The sequence below is a fragment of the Dromiciops gliroides genome, chromosome 4, assembly GCF_019393635.1.
Source record: "Dromiciops gliroides isolate mDroGli1 chromosome 4, mDroGli1.pri, whole genome shotgun sequence".
Classification (NCBI taxonomy): Eukaryota; Metazoa; Chordata; class Mammalia; order Microbiotheria; family Microbiotheriidae; genus Dromiciops; species Dromiciops gliroides.
Genome location: NC_057864.1, coordinates 228629031 through 228651558, shown reverse-complemented (window position 1 = coordinate 228651558; position 22528 = coordinate 228629031). Strand labels below are relative to the sequence as shown.

The following is a 22528-nucleotide window of genomic DNA, read 5'->3' as shown; positions in this document are numbered from 1 at the left end:
TAAGTGATTCATATGTCTTGTCTGTTTTCTTTAATTAATACCATTAATTATCCCTGTTGAATATACTGATAGAGAATGGAAAAAGGGGCCTTCAAACACCACCACTGTGGATTAGTATAATTATAAGCCCAACCTAGTTGTGTATAATTTTAAGGTTTACTTTAATCACTGGAAAACATACTTATATAATAATTAATGTACACATACTTTTTGTTCTATGTGAAATATTGCCCTGGAGAGATTCAAGAAGTAGGATAATACCCTTAATAGCATGGATTCATAATCTAAGGTCAACAGAGCAAGGGGTCTTCAGTTAGACTTTAGGGATATCTATGAACTTGAGTGGTAAATGCATGATATTGTTATTTGATGCTAGGTGGCACAGTAGATAGAGAAATAAGCCTAGAGTCAGGAAGACCTGACTTCAAATCTGCCCTTGGATACTTACTAGTTGTGTCACCATTGGCAAGTCACTTAATCTCTATTTGCCTCAGTTTCCTCATCTATAAAATGAGGATAATAATAGCACCTACCTCCCAAGATTATTGTGAGGATCAAATGCTTAAAAATTATAAAGCACTTAGCACAGTGCCTGGTACATATAACTTAGATATTATTATTATGAATAGAATTTGTTTATTTTGTAGTCTTCAGTATTTTATTTTATGCATTTAAAAATATTATTCTGTCTAGGGCTTCATAGGTTTCACCAGTTACAAAGATTTCTATATCATGAAAAAAGTTAAGAACATCTGCATTAGTATCTGCTCTTGAATGAAGTTCTATTTACATACAACATAAGGCAATTACTTGTCAGTAATGTCAGTTATTGTCAATAAATAAACTACTAAATCAAGTTACTTCTTTTAGAACTACAGTTTTAAATTGGAAACAATTTAAAGCACAGTGATTTTTTTTTTCTAGCAAAGTCACTGCATTTTCCAGTAAAATGTCTTGTGATACTGAACTCATAGGGGAGAGGGTCATGGGGAGATTTTGTGACTTTATTTTTTTGAGAGTGTACTTCTGTTAGGTCTCAATTTGATAGGGAAGTATCTTTTTATAATAATAATGTCACATTTATGTAAACTTTTCAGCTTATGAAGCACATCCCTCACAAACACCTTCATTATAGGTTCATAGATTTAGAGTTGAGTGACATATTAAAAATAATCTGGTTCCACCCTCTTGTTTTACTCACAAGGAAACTGAAGGCCAGAGAGGAGAGATGACTTTCCCAAAGTCATATAGGCAAATAAGTATCAGAGATGGAATTTTACTACAGGTCCTCTGATTCCACTATACTACCTTGTTTGTGAGATGAGTAGTTTAAACATTATTTCATATGGGGGGGGGGGGAAGTCTAGAGACTTGCCTTGCTACTAGGTAGCAGACTTAGGATTCTTTTTTTCTTTAGTGAGGCAATTAGGGTTAAGTGACTTGCCCAGGGTCACACAGCTAGTAAGTGTTAAGTGTCTGAGGCTGGATTTGAACTCAGGTACTCCTGACTCCAAGGCCAGTGCTCTATCCACTGCGCCATCTAGCTGCCCCCAGACTTAGGATTCTAACACAGTCATTTTGATTCTGAGTCTAGTGTCTTTTCTATCACATTACCCTGCTTCTACTGTTTTACCAAGAGTACCACATTATGTCCTTTTTGGGTCGAGAAGTTTCACTGGGTTCATATGGTTTAGAGTAAGAAATATCCCATTCAAGGCAAATATCAAGAGGAATTAGTGGTTATAGCTCTGTATATTATTACCTCTTATCTCATCAACTTTTTGTGCTTCTTGTCTTTATGGCTTGAAATTATTTAACATAATTTGTTCATAGAATTGGGGATAAGTTGTGTAGGTTTTACTCATAGAATTAGGGAGAGGTTGGAAGAGGACTTGAGGTTGGGTAGCTTTTGCCATTTAGTTGGAAAACCACTTGTTCTGACCATTTCTCTGGTGTGAACATGTGTGAGAATGATGAGAAAATACATGATTGTTAGACAAATAACTCAATACACATAAATCTCCTTTCTTAAGAATTTACCATATGTAAAACATATGAAGAATTTCTGTGGGGATGGAAAAAATGTAAAACTGAATGATTATCCTCAAGTACTTCATAATATAATGGGAGTCAAGGCTTAAAAATTTAAGGGAAGGGAAGGGCAAGTAATTACAAAATATTAAGCACCTCCTTCAGGAGCTTACCCTCCCTTATGTTGGAGAAGATTTGCCATCTTCATTGAAAATAGAATAGTACAAAACAGTTATGTGCTTAAATTTTATGTAAATGGCTTTTACCAGTGGTCTCTAAAGTGCTGGCCCATATGGGGCCATAGCATGACCCCCAAATAGTCATGTTCTCAACAAACTGGAAGGTAGCAAGACAGGCTTAAATCTAACCCCTCCAGGAGATAGTCAGATCTTGGATTTATCTCTGATACAACTACACCTACCCTTTACCCAGGGTCACCTAACACTCTCCATTTTATCCCCTCCTCTGCTGAGCAAGCACCCTACCTCCCGCTTCCTATACTTGACGTCAAGTTCCTTAGGGCTGTGATGATCTAACTACATCCCAACCACCCCCAGCAGTAGCTCTATAGGTGGCAATGGGAAAGTTCTTCTCAGTTTATTAGCATACCCACCTCCTATCTTCTAGTTCAATTTGTGACTTTGAGAGGTACTCCTCAGAGGCAGTGATCAATGACTGACCTTCTGCCTTTTTGGGTAAGACACAAGCCTTTGAGTCATACGGTGTGAAAAGACAATTTACAGTCTGCATTACAGATCTCAAGTATATTACTTTCCCTTTCAAAAACCACTTTTCTGCAAATTTTCCTTATTTCTTTTGAGGTCTCTGCCATCCTTTCAGTCAATAAGATTTAAAGACTTGATTTCATTCTTGACTCCTCACTTTCATTCAACCCACAAGTATCTAAACAGTTGTCAAACCTTACCATTTCCTAGTTGACAACATCTCTCATATACTGGCAAAGATGAAGGAATAAGAGGAAGCCATACAGGCTAACTCACTCTAATAATTCCAGTGAAGACTAATGAAGAGCATCAGACTGAGTCTGAGTGATGATTCAGAAATCCAAGGGGAAACCATAGTAAGTAATTTTTTCAGCCAAGGTCATCACAGGGAGTTAGCCAGAGAAAGGTCTTTGGGCAATAAGATGGAAGTCCAACCAGGAAGGTCCACATAAAACCTTTGGGCATATGGACTGGGCTTGAACCTTTGTCTTCATTAAGGGATGGGGATGAGACAGGGTTATAGAGGTGAACATATACCACCATCATTCAGACTACAGACCAAGACTATGGATTCACTGCAGAGATTTGGATTTGCTTGCAGTTAAGTAGAACCTGGAGCAAAGGACAAGAAAGAATAGAAGTGAGGGACTGCAGAGAAGGGAATGCAGATTCATGGATGAGCCTATAGCTCTATTACTCTGACCCTTGTAGTATCTCAAGTTAAATTCAAATTGTTGCACTAGAGTTTCCATCTCAGTGACCAGGGCAGGGAGCATTGACTAGGGGAAAGCCTCTAGTCTGATTGCAGTTAACCTGGCCTGAACTGCCCCTGAGGTCTTTGAAGGTTACACCATAGCTCAATAACTGGAGATAGTAACATGAAGACCCAGAAAATATAGAACAGGACCAAACGGGGGCCTCTAAAAGTATGAAAATCCATGTCCTAACACAAATTCTCAATTCAGGAATTAAAAATGGAGGAAAAAGTAAGTGGGAAAAAAGACAAGGATAAATAGCTTTTATGGAGCCAGAGGCACACAAACCAAAAAGCAAGAAGAGAATAATTCCCCAAAATATATTAATAAAGCCTCAAAGAAAAATATAGCTTAGCCATAAGGTTAACTAGAATTACTGGTAGAAATGAAGCAAGAGTTAAAAATATTATAAATGAAATAAGTGCTGTAAAGTAAAGAATATGAAAAGAAATGAGAGTTCCTAAGGATAGACCTGGATGGAGAATCAATTAATTACACAAGATGCAAAACCTTCCCCAACTTAATAGATTTTTAGAAAATTAGAATGGATCAAACAGAAAGTAATGAATCCATGATGCAACAAGAACTATTAAAACAAAGTAAAAAGACTGAAAAAATAGAAGAAAATTTTAAATATCCCTTGTAAAATACTACTGTCCTAGAAAATATTTCATGGAGAAAAAATTCTAAGGATTATCAGACAACTAGAAAGCCATGACCAAAAATAATACCTGTATACCATATTTGAAGAAATCAGGAATGAAAACTCTCCAGATATATTAGAACCAGAGGGAAAAGTGAAAATAGAACATCATGGCCAAAATCTAGAATTTTAATGTAAAAGATAAAGATAAATGAATGTACACATACATAGATATACATATATACACACATACCTATATATGTTGCAACCTGGAATAATTTACCCAGAAAAATGTATAATACTATAGAGGAAAAAATAGATCTTTAATGAAATAGAAGACTTCAAAACATTGCTGATGAAATAACCAAAGCTTAGCAGACACTTTGGAATACAAACACAGGAATAAAAACGGTAAATGTGTATGAGAAATTCAAAACAATTATAAACAAGGATGAAATGTTTACATTTAAGTAGCATAGAAAAAATTAGTGTCTCCTGATAGTTATGAAAGTCATCAAGGCTCTTAGAGAGAGTTAAAGAAGACAAAGGGCCCCAAGATCCCCAGGCAAACTTATATACGGATTAGTGGCCCCTTTTTCTGGTTGAGTTTTACAACACTGCTGTAATATATGCTTGGTTTTTGCCTGAAGATAAAATGTATACCTTCTCTTTGGTCCATTCTAATTTTCAGGGAGTTTGTACTCTTTCTGTGACAGGTTATTAATTCACCTTTCATTTCTTTCCTCCCTAGCTCTCATTTCTTTTACAATTTTTTCCTCAACCACTATACTTTCATTAAAAAGTGTTTTTTTGTTTTTTGGGGTTTTTTTTGCTTGACTACACACATATAACCTACATTGAATTGCTTGCCTTCTTCAATGGGGTGGGAGGGGGAGGGAGAAAGGGAGAGAATTTGGAACTCAAAGTTTTAAAAATAAATGTTAAAAATTGTTTTTACATGTAACTGGAGAAAACTAAAATACTAGATAATTTTTTAAAAAATAAACTATTTTGTAACTCTTAATCTCTTGTTTCATCTCTTCTAGCATTCTAGTTGAATTCTACCCAAAGTCTTGGAGTCATTCATTGTCTTGTGTTTGTGTCTTGAGTGTTGCTGACATATTTTTTTTGTTTGCCCTTTCTTCTAACTTACTTCTTGATTTTGGTCTTGATGTTAGGTCTGTACTCTGCCACATTTTTGGAGAGAAAATCTGGGCTGTCCTGCGGTATTAAGTATTATATTATTCTAGGATCCCAGAGACAGGCTGATGACTTGTAAGCTTTCAGTGTTTCTAAAGTGTTCTGATCCAGGAAAAAAGTCTGATTGCAGCCCCATTAGTCATACTCTGCAAGTTCCTCATCTTGGATTAAGTCTGAGCAATGAACTGCTTCTTGGACTGAGCCCTCCTAAACCATCTGGGAAGCTCTGTTCATTTAGAGTGATGGAATTGTAGGCTCTCCTTTGGTTTGGAATTACTGACTTTGTTATTCCTTCAAAGATTAGGTTAAATGATGGAAGTGAGACCCTGCTGTAAGCTTGGAGTTTGAGGCATACTTCTGCTCCTGCAGCTGGCTTCAGCTTTCTCTTCTTAGTTCATTACTTACTGCCTCCCTACGAGTAATACCATTCCCCTTTCTAGGTACTCTTCTCAGTTCCCCCAGGATCTGTGATCTGTGCCCTATACCTGGGCAGTAGGGGACAAAGCAGTGCTCCTGTTGCAATGCCCCTGTGGTTCTTGTTCTTCTCAATATGGATTTGAGGCCTCCTGTCACCCTTGAGTACAACCTCTCCCTGGACACTGAGGTGCCTCACTTGAAGTGTGTTCCTGAGTCTTTGTCCTGAGTGTCTTCAGACCTCTCTGTTTGTCTCTGTATGCCAGTCTGAGGTGGACAAATGACTCACTGACTTTTTCTGGATTTCTCTATTAGGATTTGGTCAGGTGCTTTTTCTAGATCTATTTGGATAAGTTTGTGGTTGAGAGCTCTTTGCTTCATGCCACTCCACCATCTTGGTTTTACTCCTGTCTTCATTCTTCTTTTGAAATCATCCAAAAATAATAGAATTATACCCAAGCCCTCTGTCAAATTAGACTCCTTCTATGACTCCTGGTGATGAAAAAGTTCTATGGGGATACATGTATTACCTCCTTACATAAGAATGTAAAGAATTCAGTCCTGTTTAATCCCTTTTGATTTCTCAGCCATGTTTTTCTTTACTCATTTTGACTCTTGTGTATCACATTTTCTATTCATTTCTGGCCTTTTCATTAGGAATTTTTAGAAGTCTTCTATTTTTTTTCTCTGTGTGCTTATACTTAGTTTTATTAATTACATTATTTTTCTTTGTAAGCATAGGTCCTTTGCCTGCTAGAGAACCATTCTGAGTTTTTCACTTCTTTTTAGTTATGACTGTGAAATGTTACATGATCCTTACTGTGTCTTCAAAGAATTTAAATGGTTTCTTTCTTGGCTGCTTGCAGTATTTTTTCTATAACCTGGAAATTGTGGATCTTGACTATATTATTCCTGGGCATTTTTTTTTTCTCACCAAGAGGTGACAGGCAAATTCTTTCTTTTTTCCCCTTTGCCCTCTGTTTCTCAGAGATATAGGCAATTTTCTTTTATGATTTCTCAAAATTTAATATCTATAGTGCTTCCCCGCCTTTTTTTTTTTTTTTTGGTTCCTGATTTTCAGTGATTTTAAAATTATTTCTCCCTGATCTGTATTCTAGGTCAGTTGTTTCTACTATGAGATAGCTTACATTTTCTTCTTTTTTTTTTCAGATTTTTTTTTTTTGCTTTGTTTTATTATAGAGTCATTGGTTTCCATTTAGCCAATTCTAATTTTCAGGTAGTTAATTTCTTCAGGAAGGTTGTGTACCTTATTCTCCTGGCTTGCTTCTAATCCCTTTCTCTAGCTGCCTCCAGCCTGGAATGCTATCCCTCTTCCACTCTGATTCCTGACTCTCCCTAGCTTCCTTTAAGTCCTAACTAAAATCCCACGTACAGGAAGCCTTCCCTGACTACTCTCTTTTTTTTCTTTTTTTTTTTGTGAGGCAATTGGGGGTTAAGTGACTTGCCCAGGGTCACACAGCTAGTAAGTGTTAAGTGTCTGAGGCCGGATTTGAACTCAGGTACTCCTGAATCCAGGGCCAGTTCTCTATCCACTGTGCCACCTAGCTGCCCCCTGACTACTCTTAATTCTAGTACTTTCTGTCTGTTAATTATTGCCTTTTTATCCTGTATATAGCTTTCTTTGTGTGTGTTTGTTTGCATATTGTCTCCTCCATTAGATTATAAGCGCTTTGAGGGGAGGGACAGGTCTTTTGTCTCTTTTGGCATCCCTAGCACTTAACACATACATAGTAGTAAATGTTTATTAACTGACTGATTTTTATCTTTCTTATCTCTCTCTTCTTTTCCTAATTTTTCCTCTGTTACTCTCTTTTGATTTTAAAAATAATTTTGGCTCTTAAAAAACACCTCTTGCTTTAACTCTTTCAAATGTTCTTATTTTACTTGTGTCCAAAATGCAGTTTTCTTTTAGGCTTTGCTTGTTGATATTTTCAGATCATTCTCTTCTATATTTCTGTCTTCAGGTTCCCTGTTAACACAATAGCTCTTAATCATGGTATTCTTTTTTTTGTTTTATTATTCTTCTACTTCTTGACTTTTGATTTTGTTAGTGTTCAACTGTTGGTAATTCTAGAGGAATTTCTGGCCTGGGCTATTCTCATTTTCATCCTTCTGCTGCTTTTATTTTATTTTATTTTGTTGTTGTTGTTTTGTTTTTAGTGAGGCAATTGGGGTTAAGTGACTTGCCCAGGGTCACACAGCTAGTAAGTGTTAAGTTGTCTGAGGCTGGATTTGAACTCAGGTATTCCTGACTCCAGGGCCGGTGCTCTATCCACTGAGCCAACTAGCTGCCCCCTTCTGCTGCTTTTAAATCTCAGTTTGGGACCCACAAAGTTTATGTCCTCCCAAAGTGGTATTATGTGGTATGAGGTCTTTTCACTGCCCTCCTGGTTTGATCTCAACAAATTCCTGACTCAGGTTTGTATCTGTTGTGAATTTCAGTAGACTGCTGTTATATTTAGTCACTGATAGCCTTCTAGCAAGTTTTGCAGGTTTGGAGCAAGTGAAGTGCCACCTCCCCTTCTACTGTAGGCTTCCAGGCTGGGTTAAAGGGTAGAACTGAATCACTGTTGTGCTTCTGGTAACCTAGCCACACAACTACATTTTTGGTTATTACACAAGTAGAAATCACATTCAGGACCCATGAGTGATCCTCTCTGCCCTGGATTTATGATCTAGAACTGGGTAGTGAGCAACAGAGCTTCCATGTGGTGGTAGTTCCTCCATTTAGTGTTATTTTAGAGATACTATGAAATTTCTTTCTGTCCTGATCTCTCCTGGCCTAATCCCCTGTTTAGTTTTCCTTTCAGTCCCTGGGCACACACTTCTGACGAGACCCAATCCCTAGTGTCCATATCTGCTTCCTTAATCTGCCATGAGTTTAAAAAGTGAGCAAATACAATTTTTCTTGACTTTCTGAATCAGAATTTGGTCTGGTGTATTTTATAGAAAATTACAGAGAGGAAAAAATGGGGAGATGGCTCTCCTGCTTCTACTTACTTCACCATCTTGATTCTACTTCATATGCTATGTTTAAAATTTTTTAAATTTAATTTAATTCTTAACTTTTTTCCAATTACATGTAAAGAAATTTTTTGATTTCCAAATTTTTCTCCCATCCTTCCTTCCCTCCACTCTCCCAAAGCAATCTGATGTAGATTATACATTACAATCATGTTAAACATATTTCTACATTAGTTATGTTATAAGAAAAGAATCAGAATAAAAGGAAAAAATGCAAAAAAGAATAAATAATAACAAAAAAGCAATAACAAAAGTGAAAATAGTATACTTCAATCTGCATTCATACTCCATAGTTCTTTTTCTGAATGTGGATAGCATTGTCCATCATAAGTCTTTTGGCATTGTCTTGGATCATTGTATTGCTGAGAAGAGTTAAGTCTGTCACAGTTGATCATCATACAATGTTGTTGATACTGTGTACAATGTTCTCTTGGTTCTGCTCATTTCACTCAGCATCAATTCATGTAAGTTTTTCCAGGTTTCCCCTTTCAATCCCTAGTTTTATCCTCCCTTCTATTAGCCCCACCTCTTTTTTGTCCTAATTTCCCCTCCTAGTTCCAACCTCCCTTCTCTCAACACCCCACCCCTTTCTTTCCCATTTCCCCTTTTACTTCCCTATAGGGTAAGATAAAATTCTATGCCCAATTGAGTATGTATATTATTCCCTCTTTGAGCCAAATCAGATGAGAGTAGGTCAAAACAATGCTCACCCCTCTCTTCTTTTCCTCTGTTGTAATAGGTTGTTTGAGCCTCTTCACGGGATGTGATTTACCCCATTCTGCCTTCCCTCTCCTCTTTTCCCAGTATAGTCCTTTTTGTTACCCCGTAAGTTTTTTTTTTTAAATATCATCACATCAGAATCAACATACCCATACCTATTGTCTGTGTGTACTCCTCCTATATGCTTTAATAAAAATACAGTTCTCAAGAGTTACAAGTATCTTCTTCTTATGTAGGGATGCAAACATTTTAACCTTATTGAGTAACATGGTTTTTCCCCCTTTTTACCTTTTCATGTGTTTCTTGAGTCTTGTAGTTGTAGTTGTAGATTGAATTTTTTGTTCACTTCTGGACTTTTCATTAGGAAAGCTTTAAATTCTACTATTTCATTGAATGCTCATCTTTTCCACTGAAAGATGATGCTTAATCTTGCTGGATAGTACATTGTTAGTTGTAATCCCAGTTCCTTTGCCCTCTAGAATATCATATCCCAAGCCCTCTGATCCTTCAATGTTGAAGCTGTCAGGTCCTATGTAAATCTGATTGTTGTTCGTTGATATTTAAATTGTTTCTTTCTGTCTGCTTGTAGTATTTTCTTCTTGATAATTTTGGAGTTTAGCTATGATATTCCTTAGAGTTTTCTTTTTAGAGTCTCTTTCCAGAGGTCATTGGTGGATTATTTCAATGAATACTGTTTCCTTTGAGGCAGTTCTCCTTGATAATGTCATATAATATAAGGTCTAGATTTTTTTATTTTATTATGGTCCTCAGGTAGTCCAGTTATTCGTAGGTTGTACCTCCTGAATCTATTTTCCAGGTCTGTTGTTTTTCTGAAAAGGAGTTTTATGTTTTCTTCTATTTTTATATTCTTGTGATTCTGCTTTACTTCTTTTTCTTGTATCACTGAGTCTGAATAGAATTTTATTTTCCAAAATATATATAAAAACAAAATTTTAATTTTTTAAAAACTTTGTGTTCCAACTTCTCTTCCCCCCTCCATCCCTACCCTCCACCCACAAGAACTCAAGCAATTCAAAATAAGTTATACATGACTAGTCATGAAAAAATTCCCATATTAGCTAGTTGTGAGAGAAAACAATAAAAAAACCCAAAACTTCAGATTAAGGAATTGTCAAAGAGGAAATGAAAAAAAATTTTTAAATGTGTTTCCATCTGTTTTCAGATACTATCAGTTCTTTCTCTGCAGGTGGCCTGCAATCTTCATAAGTCTTTCATGGTTATATTGGATCATTGCCTTGCTGAAAATAACTACATGCTTCCCAGCAGATCATCTCCCACTATTGCTATTATTTTGTATACAGTACATTTCACTCTGCTTCAGTTCATGTAGGTCTTTCCAGGTTTTTCTGATAGTATCCTGTTCATCATAACCTTTATATAGTCCTTAAGCTTGACAGAGAATTTTCTTGATAAAAGCCCAGCAAAGTAGGTACCATACATTTTGCCATTATAATCATCATAACTATTTCCCTCCATCCCACTCCCTTCCCATGACATTTACTCTATCTTCTCTTTACCTATTCCTCCTCAGAGGTGTTTTACTTCTGACTGTCCTCTCCCCCGCTCTGCACTCCCTTTTTTCACCCTTCCTTCCTTATCCTCTTCCCCTCCTATTTTCCTGCAGGGTTAAATAGATTGCTCCTCCCAATTAGACATGAAAGCTATTCCCTCCATGAGCCCACTCCAATGAGATCAGGGTCCCTGAGCTAATTCTGTGTTCTAAATTTTTCTTCCTCCCTCCCTCCTCAACCCTCCCTATGAGATCAAGCAATTCAATATGTCATACTGGTGCAGTAATGCAGAACATCTTCATCTTCCTTGAAAGTGTTTTGCTTTTGACTGCTCTCTCCCCCAATCTGCCCTTTCCTCCTTCCCTTCTCTCCCCTGGCCCCCCCCCAGGGCAAAAATATATTACTATACCTACTTGAGTATGTATGTTAGTCCTTCTTTGAGCCAATTCTGATGATATTAAGGTTCACTCATTCCTCAACTCCTTCCCCCTCTTCTACTCTCCTCCATAAGCTTTCTTCTTGTTTTCTTCATGTGAACTACCTCTCCCCAGATCATCTCTCCCCTTCTCCCTCCCCCAGTCTATTCCTCCTACACCTCAACCCTATTTGAATGATGTCATCATGGATTAGTTAGGTGGCACAGTAGACAAAGCACCAGCCCTGGACCCAGGAGGCCCCAAGCCCAAATCCAGCCCAAAATATAAGACACCCCACCCTGTCTGCCCTACAAAGAACAAAACATAAATGCTTTACAGATATCATCCCTTCATATTCAGTTCAGCCCTGTCTTCTGTGAATTCCTTACTGAGATAGTTCTTATGATTTCAAAGTATTATCTTCCCATGTAGGAATGTAAACAGTTTGATCTTTTAATATCCCTCATGAAGTCTTTTTCCTGTTTACCTTTTAATGCTTCTCCAGGATCTTGTATTTGAAAGTCAAATTTTCTATTCAGTTCAGGTCTCTTCATCACAAATGCTTGAAAGACCTCTTTCTCATTGAAATCCCATTTTTGCCTCTGAAAGATTATACTCAGTTTTGCTGGGTACGTGATTTTTGGCTGAAGTCCCAGTTCCTTTACTCTCTGGAATATCATATTCCATGCCCTTCGGTCCTTTAATGTAGAAGCTGCTAGGTCTTGCTTTATCCTTGTTGTAGATCCATGGTATTTGAATTCCTTTTTTCTAGCTGCTTGCAATATTTTCTCCTTGACCTGGGAGTTCTGGAACTTGGCTATAATATTCCTGGAGGTTTTCCTTTTGGGATCTCTTTCAGGAGGTGATTGGTGGATTCTTTCAATTTCTATTTTAGCTTCTGCTTCTAGAATATCAGGGCAATTTTCCCTCACAGTCTCTTAGAGGATGGTGTCTAAGCTCTTGGGTTGGTCATGGTTTTCAGGTAGTCCAATGATTTTCAAATTCTCTCTCCTAGATTTATTTTCTAGGTCAGCTGTTTTTCCAAGGAGATATTTCACATTGCCCTCTATTTTTTCATTCATTTGGATTTGCTTTACTGTGTCTTGGTTTCTCCTAAAGTCACTAGCTTCTATTTGTTCAATCCTAATTCTTAGGCAGTTGTTTTCATCAGACAGTTTTTTAATCTACTTTTCCATGTAGTTTTTCAAACTGTTGACTTTTTTCTCATGACTCTCCTGCATCGTTCTCATTTCCCTTTCCAGTCTTTCCTCCTTTTCTCTACATCTTCTTTCTATTTCTCCTACTTTCTCTTCAAAGTCCCTTTTGAGAGCTTCCATGGCCTGAGACCAGTTCATATTTTTCTTGAAAGCTTTGGATGTTGGAGCTTTGACCCTGTTATTATCTTCTTCTTCTGAGGTTGTATTGTGGTCTACCTTACCCCCAAAGTTTTCGATGGTCTTCTGCTTTCTCTGCATACTCATCCTGGCTTACTATTTCTTACCTTTTAACTCCTTGAAGTGTGGCGCTGCTTCCAGGACGCACTGTTCAAGCTACAGGGGGCCCAGGGGATGGTTGGGCTTCTTCTCAGCCTGCCTGGCCTCGCTTTCATTTGATTTTAAACTCTCCACTGGGGGGTGGGGTGGGGAGTGGGGCTGCTTCTCGGCTCCCCTCCTGTTCTTAGCTTCAGAGGGTCCCAGGTGTTTTGGGTTGGGGGGGGCAGGCTTTAATCTCACCTGGCCTGTTCTCAGGTCCGGAGATAACCTCAGGCCTACTTTACTAAGCAACCAACCAGCTAAGCTTTCTGTGGTGTGGTTCTCAGCTTCGATGAGACTGCTCCCCTCCTCCCCTCCCCCACCTGGGTTTCCCACCACTCAGGATTTCTTCTTGGTTCCCCGCTGTGGTGGGACAGTCGAATCCTTCCCCCCAGTCCACTGGTACCCCTGCACTTACACCTTCCCACCCCCCCACTGCCCCCGCCCCAGGCCAGCTGTTCAGTCAGACCACATGCTCGGTTCCAGAAGACGCCAGTGCTGCAGCTGATTCAGAGACACTGGGGCAAATTCCTCTGGCGGGTGTCTGGTGTGTCGGCCCGATTGCAGGGTTAGGCTTTATTTGTAGCCCAGCACGGTCCCCTGAAATCTATCTATAGCTGGAGAAAACTCTCAGCCCATATTTTTGTGTGTTTTTCTGCCCCAAGGGTTCTTTTATTGCTATTTTTGGGGTTATTGTATCAGGAGCCCTGTGGGTTTAATGTCTTTCTTCTGCCATCTTGGCTCTGCTCCCCACAGTTCTGATTCTTAAGGAATTATTTTCCCCAGTCAGCTTTTTCATTTCCTTTTCCATTTGGGCAATTGCATTTTTTAATGAGTTGTTTTCTTCAATTTTTTGTCATTTTTCCAAGCCATTGACTTTCTCTTTTTTCAAGTAATAAACATTTTTATTTATAGTTTTGAGTTCCAATTTTTATCCCTTCTTCCCTTCCTTCCCTCCCCACTCCCTGAGGAAGTAAGCAATCAGATATGGGTTATACATGTGCGGTTATTTTAAACATTATATTAGTCATTTTGAACAAGACAACTTGACTAAAAGAAAAAAATGAAAGAAAGTGAAAAATAGCATGTTTTAGTCTGTGTTCCATCAATATCAGTTCTTTCTTGGCAGGTGGATGGTATACTTCATTATCATTCCTTTGGGATTGTCTTGGATCATTGTATTGTTGAGAATAGTCAAGTCATTCACAGTTCTTCATCAAACAGTATTGCTGTCTCTGTGCACAATGTTCTCTTGGTTCTGCTTACTTCACTATGCATCAGTTCATATGAGCTATGGACTTTCTCTTGCATAACTATCATTTCTTTTCCCAATTTTTCTTCTACCTCTTTTATTTGGTTTATAAAATCCTTTTTGAGATCTTCCAAGAGGGCTTTTTGGTCTCAAGACCAATCCTTCTTCCCCATTAGGGCTTCACATGTAGGCATTTTGTCATTGTTGTCCTCCTCTGAGTTTGTTTTGGTCCTCCCTATCACCATAGCAGTTTTCTATGGTGAGGATTCTTTCCTGGTTTTTATTCATATTTTAGCCTATTTTGTGCCTTTAAGATTGAGTCCTACTTCTAGGGTACAGTGTGCACTGTCCTAATATTTTTTGTTGGGGGCCAAGGGCCTTGTCACCAGTTTTATGCTCTGGAGAGTCAGCAGCTTGCAGCTTGGTCAGTCCACTGGAGTGGTCTAGCCTTGTTAGGCTTGTTGGGTAGCTGATACCCCAGCTGGCAGATTGCTTTCTGCTTTGGGGCAGGAGGCCTCACATCTGACCTGCTGTGCCACTGGCTTAATGAGCTAGGATCTTGGGTCCTCAGCTGCTGATCTGTGCTTTGACTAAGTCTTTTGCTGGCTTGCCCAGAAACCCTCTGTGCTGAACCATACTCCCCTTTTATTCTGATGAGACAGACCTTTCCTGAAGATCTTCTGTGTTATCTTAAGTCAGAGGATTGTTTTACTCTGGGATTTTTTTTTACAGGTTTTGCAGTTCTAGAATGTATTGGGAGGCTTAATTTAATGTTGTTTCTGAGGGAAATTTGGGAGAGCTTAGGCAGCATCTTGTTTTCATTCCACCATCTTGGCTTCACTTCCAGAACTCTCTCTACCTCATATACTAATTTTTTTTTTTGCAGGGTAGTGAGGGTTAAGTGACTTACCTAGGGTCACACAGCTAGTAAGTGTCAAGTGTCTGAGGTCAGATTTGAACTCAGGTCCTCCTGAATCCAGGGTCGGTGCTTTATCCACTGTGCCACCTAGCTCCCCCTACTTCATATACTATTTTTGTTTGTTTGTTTTTGTGGGGCAATGGGGGTTAAGTGACTTGCCCAAGGTCACACAGCTCTTCATATACTATTTTTATACGGTCTTTTTTTTTTTATTTATTTTTTTGGTGAGGCAATTGGGGTTAAGTGACTTGCCCAGGGTCACACAGCTCGTAAGTGTCAAATGTCTGAGCCTGGATTTATCCTCCTGAATCCAGGGTCAGTGCTTTATCCACTGCACCACCTAGCTGCCTCCTCTTCATATAGTATTAACAATTTTTTTTGTTTTCCATTTTTAATGTTTATTTTGAGTTCCAAATTCTCTTCTTTCCACCCATTCTCTATCTATGGAGAAGACAATAAAGACCCTACCCATTACAGATATGAAGTCACATTGAACATTCCACATTAGCTACATAGTGAGAGGTTGGGGGGAGTGAAAGTTAGAAAAACAAAGAAAAAAAAAGATTCTTCAATCTGCACTGAGAATCCATCAATCAGTTCTTTATCTGGTGGTAGGGATAGTATTTTTTGTCATGTGTCCTTTGGAATTTTTGTGAATCATTGTATTGATCAGAGTAGTTAAGTCTTTTAGAGTTGTTTATTGTTATAATGTTGCTGTTTCTACATACAATGTTCTCTTCACTTCACTTTGCATCAGTTCATATAAGTCTTCCCAGGTTTTTCTGAAAATATCCTCTTTCTTACAACACAAGAATATGTCATCACAATCATATACCACAACTGGTTTAGGCACTGGTTTAGCCATTTTGCCTGAGCAGATGGGCATCCCTTCTGAGTTGTCTTAGATCATTGAATTGCTGAGAATAGCCAAGTCATTCAATATTGCTGTTACTTTGTTTACAGTACATTTCATTTTCTATCAGCTCATATAAGTCTTTCCAGGTTTTTCTGAGAGCATGCTGCTCATCATTTGTTATAGCACAATACTGTTCCATCATAATCATATCCCACAATTTGTTTAGCTATTACCCGATTGATGGTCATGCCCTCAGTTTTGAATTTTTGACCACCAGAAAAACACTGCTATAAATATTTTTTTGTATAAATAGGTCCTTTAACTTTTTTTTAATAAAGCATTTTAATTTTTTTCCATTACATGTAAAGATAGTTCTCAACTTTTGTTTATACAAGCTTTACAATTTCAGGTTTTTATCCCTTCCTCCCCCCTCCCCTAGACAGCAGGTAATCTGATATAGGTTATATATATACACATAATAACATTAAACATATTTCTGCATTAGTCCTGTTATGAGAAAAAATCAGAGCAATGATGAAAAACCTCAAAATAGAAAAAAAAACAACAGCACCAAAAACAAAAGAAATAGTATGGTTCATTCAGCATCTATACTCCACAGTTCTTTTTTTTTATCCTTGGATTTGGAGATCCTCTTCTATCATGAGTTCCCTGGAACTCTTCTGTACCATTGCATTGGTGAGAAGAATATAGTCCATCACAGTAGATCAACACTCAATGTTGATGATACTGTGTACAATGTTCTTCTGGTTCTGCTCATCTCACTCATCATCAGCTCACATAAGACCCTCCAGGTTTCTCTGAACTCCTCCTGCTCATCATTTCTTACAGCACAATAGTATTCCATTGTATTCATATACCACAACTTGTCCAGCCATTCCCCAATTGATGGGCACCCCCTCAACTTCCAATTCCTTGCCACCACGTAAAGAGCAGCTATAAATATTTTTGTACATGTGGGTCCCTTTCCCCTTTTCATGATTTCTTTGGGCAAAAGACCCAAAAGTGGAATTGCTGGGTCAAAGGGTATGCACAGCTTTATCCCCCTTTGGGCATAATTCCAAATTGCTCTCCAGAATGGTTGGATCAGTTCACAGCTCCACCAACAATGGATTAGTGTTCCAATTTTCCCACAGCTTCTCCAACATTTATTATTTTCCTTTTTTGTCATTTTAGCCAATCTGATAGGTGTCAGGTGGTACCTCAGAGTTGTTTTAATTTGCATCTCTCTAATCATTAGAGATTTAGAGCATTTTTTCATATGGGAATAGATAGCTTTGGTTTCTTCATCAGAAAACTGCCTTTTCATATCCTTTGACCATTTCTCAATTGGGGAATGACTTGGGTTCTCATAAATTTGATTTAGTTCTCTATATATTTTAGAGATGAGGCCTTTATCAGAAGTACTGGCCTCAAAAATTGTTTCCCAGCTTTCTGCATCCCTTCTAATTTTGGATGCATTGCTTCTGTTTGTACAGAAATTTTTTAATTTAATGTAGTCAAAATCATCCATTTTGGATTTTATAATATACTCTATCTCTTGTTTGGTCAGAAACTGTTTTCCTTTCCAAAGATCTGATAGGTAAACTATTCCTTTCTCTCCTAATTTACCTATGGTATCACCTCTTATGTCTAAATCATGTATCCATCTTGACCTTATTTTAGTATAAGGTGTAAGATGTGGGTCTATGCCTAATTTCTGCCATATTATTTTCCAGTTTTCCCAGCAGTTTTTGTCAAATACTGAGTTCCTATCCCAGAAGCTGGAGTCTTTGGGTTTATCAAACACTACATTACTAGTGTCATTTACTACTGCATTTCCTGAGCCTAGCCTATTCCATTGATCTACCACCCTATTTTTTAGCCAATACCAGATAGTTTTGATGACTGCCGCTTTATAGTAAAGCTCCAGGTTTGGTACCACTAACCTACCTTCCTGTCAATTTTTTTTTCATTATTTCCCTGGATATTCTTGATTTTTTGTTTTTCCAGATGAATTTTGTTATTATTTCTTTCTAGCTCTATAAAATAATTTTTAGGTAGTCTGATTGGTATGGCACTGAATAAGTAAATTAATTTAGGCAATATTGTCATTTTTACTATATTAGCTCTGCCTATCCATGAGCAATTGATATCTTTCCAATTATTTAGATCTGATTTGATTTGTGTGAAGAGTGTTTGGTAGTTGTGTTCATAGAGTTCCTGGGTTTGTCTTGGCAAGTAGACTCCCAAGTATTTTATATTATCTACTGTTACTTTAAATGGAATTTCTCTTTCTATCTCCTGCTGTTGGACTTTGTTGGTCATGTATAGAAATGCTGATGATTTATGTGGATTTATTTTATATCCTGCTACTTTGCTAAAGTTGTTAATTGTTTCAAGTAATTTTTGAGTTGATTCTCTAGGATTCCTTAAGTATACCATCATATCATCTGCAAAGAGTAATAGTTTTGTTTCCTCCTTGCCTATTCTAATTCCTTTAATTCCTTTCTCTTCTCTGACTGCTAAAGTTAACATTTCTAGTACAATATTAAATAATAGGGGTGATAATGGATATCCCTGTTTCACCCCTGATCTTATTGGGAAGGCCTCTAATTTATCTCCATTGCATATAATACTTGCTGATGGCTTTAGATAGATACTGTTTATTATTTTAAGGAAAGCTCCCCCTATTCCTAAACTCTCCAGTGTTTTTATTAGGAATGGGTGTTGTATTTCGTCAAAAGCTTTCTCTGCATCTATTGAGATAATCATATGATTTTGGTTGGTTTTCTTATTGATGTGGTTGATTATGTTAATAGTTTTCCTAATGTTGAACCAGCCCTGCATTCCTGGTATAAATCCCACCTGGTCATAGTGTATTATCCTGGTCATCACTTGCTGCAATCTCCTTGCTAATATCTTATTTAAGATTTTAGCATTAATATTTATTAGGGAAATTGGTCTATAATTTTCTTTCTCTGTTTTTGCTTTGCCTGGTTTTGGTATCACCACCATATTTGTGTCATAAAACGAATTTGGTAGAACTCCTTCTTCACCTATTTTTCCAAATAATTTGTATAATGTTGGAATTAATTGTTCTTTAAATGTTTGGTAAAATTCACCTGTAAACCCATCTGGCCCTGGGGATTTTTTCTTAGGAAGTTCATTAATGGCTTGTTCAATTTCTTTTTCTAATGTGGGTTTATTTAAGGATTTTATTTCCTCTTCAGTTAACCTGGGCAGTTTGTATTTTTGTAAATATTCATCCATTTCATTTAGATTGTCAAATTTATTGGCATACAGTTGAGCAAAATAATTCCTAATTATTGATTTAATTTCCACTTCATTGGTGGTAACATCACCCTTTTCATTTTTGATACTGGTAATTTGGTTTTCTTCTTTCTTTTTTTAAATCAAATTAACCAATATTTTATCTATTTTATTGGTTTTTTCATAAAACCAGCTCTTAGTTTTATTGATTAATTCTATAGTTTTTTTGCTTTCAATCTTATTAATTTCTCCTTTGATTTTCAGGATCTCTAATTTAGTATCTAATTGGGGATTTCTAATTTGTTCTTTTTCTAGCTTTTTAAGTTGTATGCCCAATTCATTAATCTCCTCTTTCTCTTTTTTATTCATGTAAGCATTTAGAGCTATAAATTTTCCCCTAAGCACTACTTTGGCTGCATCCCATAGATTTTGGTATGTTGTCTCATTATTGTCATTCTCTTGGATATAGTTATTGATTGTTTCTATGATTTCTTGTTTGGCCCATTCATTCTTTTTTTTTTTTGGTGAGGCAATTGGGGTTAAGTGACTTGCCTAGGGTCACACAGCTAGTAAGTGTTAAGTGTCTGAGGTCAGATTTGAACTCAGGTCCTCCTGAATCCAGGATCAGTGCTTTATCCACTGCGCTACTTAGCTGCCCCCCATTCATTCTTTAGAATGAAATTATTTAGTTTCCAATTGATTTTCATTCTACTTTTCCCTGGCTCTTTCTTACATGTAATTTTTATTGCATCATGATCTGAAAAGGATGCATTTACTATTTCTGCCTTTCTACATTTAACTATCATGTTTTTGTGCCCTAATACATGGTCAATTTTTTTAAATGTGCCATGTACTGTTGAGAAAAAGGTATATTCCTTTCTATCCCCATTCAATTTTCTCCAGACATCTATCATGTCTAAATTTCTTGTAATCTATTTACCTCTTTCACTTCTTTCTTATTTATTTTTCGGCTAAATTTATCTAATTCTGAGAGGGGGAGATTCAGATCCCCCACTAGTATAGTATTACTGTCTAATTCCTCTTGTAACTCATTTAACTTCTCCTTTAAGAACTTGGATGCTATACCACTTGGCGCATACATATTCAATATTGATATTACTTCATTATCTATAGTACCTTTAAGCAAGATGTAATTTCCTTCCTTATCTCTTTTAATGAGATCTATTTTTGCCTGCACTTTCTCTGAGATAAGAATTGCTACCCCTGCTTTTTTTACTTTAGCTGAAGCATAATATATTCTGCTCCAGCCTTTTACCTTTGCTCTGTGTGTATCTCTCTGCTTCAAATGTGTTTCTTGTAAACAGCATATTGTAGGATTCTGGTTTTTAATCCACTCTGCAATTCGCTTCTGTTTTATAGCAGAGTTCATCCCATTCACATTCACAGTTATTATTACTGACTGTCTATTCCCCTCCATTCTATTTACCCCCTTTGTACTTTGCCCCCTTCTTTCACCCTATTCCTCCTCATCAATGTTTGACTTCTTACCCCTGCCTCCCCAAATCTGCCCTCCCTTTTTATCACCCCCTCTCTTTTCTTTACCCTTTTCTCCCTTGCTTTTGTCCTCCCTTCTATCAGTCCCCCCTTTTCCCTTCCCCTTTTGCTTCCCTAAAGAGTGAGTTAAGTTTCTTTATCCCAATGAAAGTATATGTTATTCCCTCTTTGAATCAAATCTAATGAGAATAGGGTTGAAACAATGTTCACCCCTCCTTTCTTTCCCTCTGTTGTAATAGGTTTTTTTTTCACCTCTTCATATGATATAATTCATCCCCTTCCACCTCCCATTTCCTCTCCTCCCCATAGATTCCCTTTTTAACCCCTTAATTTTTTTTTGTATCATCACATGAAAGACAATTTATATTTATACCCTCTGTGTAAAGTCCTTCTCTCTGCCCAAATACATTTACAGTTCTTAAGAGTTATGAGTATTATCTTCCCATGTAGGGATATAAACAGTTTAACCTTTTTTTTCCCCCCTCTCTGTTTACCTTTTTAAACTTCTCTTGAGTCTTGTATGTTGAGATCAAATTTTCTATTCAGTTCTGGTCTTTTTATCAGGAAAGATGGAAAGTCCCCAATGTCATTAAATGTCCATTTTTTCCCCTGAAAGAAAATGCACATTTTTGCTGGGTAATAGGTTCTCAGCTGCAATCCAAGCTCCTTTGCCTTCCGGAATATCATATTCCAAGCCTTGCGGTCCTTTAATGTTGAAGCTGCCAGGTCCTGAGCAATCCTGACTGTGGCTCCATGATATTTAAATTGCTTCTTTCTGGCTGCTTGGAGTATTTTCTCCTTCACCTGATAATTCTGGAATTTGGTGACAATATTCCTTGGAGTTTTCCTTTTGGGGGTCTCTTTCAGGAGGTGATTGGTGGATTCTTTCAATGATGATTTTATCCTCTGATTCTATGATATCTCCTTAATAATTTCCTGGAATATGGTGTCTAGATTCTTTTTCTGGTCATGGCTTTCAGGCAGTTCATTGATTCTCAAATTGTCTCTCCTTGATCTGTTTTCCAGATCAGTTGTCTTTCCAATGAGGTATTTCACATTTTCTTCTATTTTTTCATTCTTTTGATTCTGCTTGACTGATTCCTGGTGTCTCATGGATTCCTTATCTTCCAAGAGTCCAATTTTAATTTTTTAGGCATTGTTTTCTTCAGTAAGATTATGCACCCTTTTTTCCATTTGGCCAAGTGAGTTTTTTAAGGCATTGTTTTCTTCAATGAGATTATGCACCTTTTTTTCCATTTGGCCAACTGAATTTTTTAAGGCATTGTTTTCTTCAGTGAGATTATGCACCCTTTTTTCCATTTGGCCAACTCAATTTTTTAAGGTATTGTTTTCTTCAGTGAGATTATGCACCTTTTTTTCCATTTGGCCAAATGAATTTTTTAAAGCTTTGTTTTCTTCAGTAAAATTATGTGCTTCCTTTTCCAAGCTACTGATTCTTTTTTCATAGTTTTCTTGTTTTGCTTTCATTTCTCTCCCCATTTTTTCTTCTACCTCTCTCAATTGATTTTTAAAATCCTTTTTGAGCTCTTCGAAGGAAGGCTTTTTGTTCTTGAGACCAATTCACCTTCCCTCGTGAGGCTTCATATGTAGGCAATTTGAGGGTATTGTCCTCATCTGAGTTTGCGTTGGTTTCTTCCCTATTGATACAGAAGCTCTCAATGGAGAGGGCTCTTTTTTGCTTC

The 22528-nt window shown here is 37.3% G+C and overlaps 1 protein-coding gene across 1 annotated transcript in view; it reads left to right on the top strand.

The window, feature by feature from the left end:
* TBCD (tubulin folding cofactor D) overlaps positions 1-22528 on the top strand; it is a 448209-nt gene that overhangs the window by 331835 nt on the left and 93846 nt on the right.